The sequence below is a fragment of the Rhinolophus sinicus genome, chromosome 1 (genome assembly GCF_057876585.1).
Source record: "Rhinolophus sinicus isolate RSI-liver-muscle chromosome 1, RSI-T2T, whole genome shotgun sequence".
Lineage (NCBI taxonomy): Eukaryota > Metazoa > Chordata > Mammalia > Chiroptera > Rhinolophidae > Rhinolophus > Rhinolophus sinicus.
The window spans coordinates 175,994,847-175,997,219 of NC_142501.1; the positions used below are offsets into that span (position 1 = coordinate 175,994,847).

General features: G+C 44.7%; 1 pseudogene; it reads right to left on the reverse strand.

The window, feature by feature from the left end:
* Window positions 1–1,273: 1,273 nt before the first annotated feature.
* Window positions 1,274–2,032, reverse strand: LOC148759302 (endogenous retrovirus group V member 2 Env polyprotein pseudogene; annotated as a pseudogene).
* Window positions 2,033–2,373: the final 341 nt, after the last annotated feature.

Below are 2,373 nucleotides of genomic sequence, written 5' to 3' on the forward strand. Positions count from 1 at the left end.
AAGAGTGCTTTCTTTAAAAGAGAATTTTTTACTTTTTAATGCACATCAATTTAGACCTACACAATGCAATTAGAAATGGGGTGTTTCTGTTTCAGTGAAGGTGCTGGGAAGAGAGTGAGTATAAGAGACTTAGTTGTAAATAGCCTCAGACACGGCAAGTCATAGCTGAAGGACAGTGTATGCATTTATGTAGGATGGAAAGGACCATTAGTCACACATCCATCTTTTCAGTCACTGAGAGAACAATCCCCATTAGTACTATTATTTTTGAATAATAAGAAAAATGTATGCATGTCCTTGGAAGTTCAATAAATAGTGAATCACACAGCTGAGAAATTTGAAGGCACCTGGGAAAGTTAATTAACTCCGTAATTTTATTGAATATTTTCTACATTTCTAGAGTAGTATATTAAAATATATCTTGGTGACCACAAAACATAAATATAGCCTTATAAGAAAAAGCTGAGAGAGAAAATATGTGAATATTACTTAATACAGTGTCTGCTTAAGTCAGTTGCTTACGATGAGTAAATCAAGGAAGGAAGAAATGTTTTTTCAATCCATTTCTGAGTTGATGTCTCTAGTTTAAGATGCACCAGAGCCCTATGAGTTCAGACAATGAAGTTTGCGAACTCATCCTAGAAAAAGTGCTACATACCTCATTGCTGAATATCACTACAGTCACCTTCTAAGTACTCCCCTTGGGAAGCTATGCACAAATGCTAGTGCCTAGTCCACCCTTCAAAGCAATTTTGGAACTTTTTGGAATGGCCGTTGTTAGGCACGGCTAGAGGAATGAGTTGTAGGAGACCAAAATTGGTCTATCAGAATTTATTTTGTGCCTGTTTGAGTTGTGGGAGGTCAGGCTAGAAAAGACCATAACGTCCCCGAGCAAAAAGGGGTGTGGAGTTTTATATGAGGAAGTAAAGGAGGATGTTCCCCTTTCCATGCTTCAGGGGGTTTTCATTGCATTGTCTCTGGCAACAAAGGGTTTCAGGGCATGACCAAGCCTTCCGGTTCTACCTCCTGGCCCTAGGCCGCTGTGTGGACTGCCCGGGCCTGCTGATCAGAAGCCGCTAAGAGACAAACACAAGCCAGCAGTACAAAGTACAATACATGGCAAGATGGCTTTTAAGATAAGAAGGGTCCTGTTCCTGGCCTAAATATGGCCTAACAAATTCCCCCTCTGTGTTTGGTAACTACTCTTAGGAAAAGGGGTAGTTGTCAGTCTTCTGTAACTGCTTCTTGCTGAGGGGGGCATTGATCGGGATCCCTAAGTAGAGTTTTGGCTGAGGGGGCTGCAGCGGTGCATTTGTAAGGGCTTGGTGAGAGCTATTTGCCTGCCAATAACCTCAGCTATGGTTTTCTGAATAAAGTTAATGAGCAGGCAGAGCAAGAAGGGGCCAAAAAGTAAGAGAAGTAAGATGATTAAGGGGCCTGTGAGTGGGAGTAACCAAGAAAGGCTCGGAAGACAGGAGGTCAGGGAACTAGTCGCCCCTTGACTGTTGTATTTGTGCAGCCATTCAGTCTGTTCATAAATCTTTTTGATACTGGTTTTAACTTGTCCTGAATTATTAATAAAGTTAGAGCAGGTCTTGTTAATGATCGTACAAACATCCCCTTGGTCTGCTAGGCAGTAGTCTGAAGCAAGGCGAAGGCAGTTGTCGAAGACAACATTGGCTAGTGAATCTAATGACCTGGAGAGTTCTGCCAGGACATCTGCTGTATCTTGGGAAGTGTCTTCTCTGGGCTTAGTGAGCTCCCTTAGCGTGTGTTCATGACAGGCAAAACCTCCCCAAGGGACTGTCACTATCACTGCAGCTGCCCCTGCTACCATGAGTCCTAAATCCCTCTTCTGTCTACGTGGAGGTGGGCTCTGGGTGAGGTTTACAAAGGTAAGGCCCTGTGGGGCCAAGGTGCCCAGGGTGCAGTCTCTTCCCTGTGGGAAATTATCAAGGTGGGGGTGGGCTATGGCCTCTAGGGGCTCCTGTTGGGTAGTGAGCCAGTTGTTAGGGGTCTCACAAAGCCACATCAGGCCTGGCGGGGAAGGGATGTGTTATTGGTAGAGTTATATTGGCTAGGGAGTATATGGGATGAAGGGGAGACACAAGATTTGAAAGGACCTAGGTTGGCAAGCTTGGATTTGTAGGGGGAAGCTGGAGGTGGGTTAAACCTGGGTAAGGTCCAGTGAAGGAATTTGCCCAGTTTCCATGGTCTGCAGCCAGTTGATTTGGCTTGATCCAAGGTTGTAATAGCCTCAGGACAACAATGGATGTCATTAGGGGTGCAGGGTTGAATGGAGATAGGTTGGCAGAGGAGGTGAGACCAATTGAGAGACTTTAGGATGTCTCCAGTTGTTAAGTCAGCGGAGCC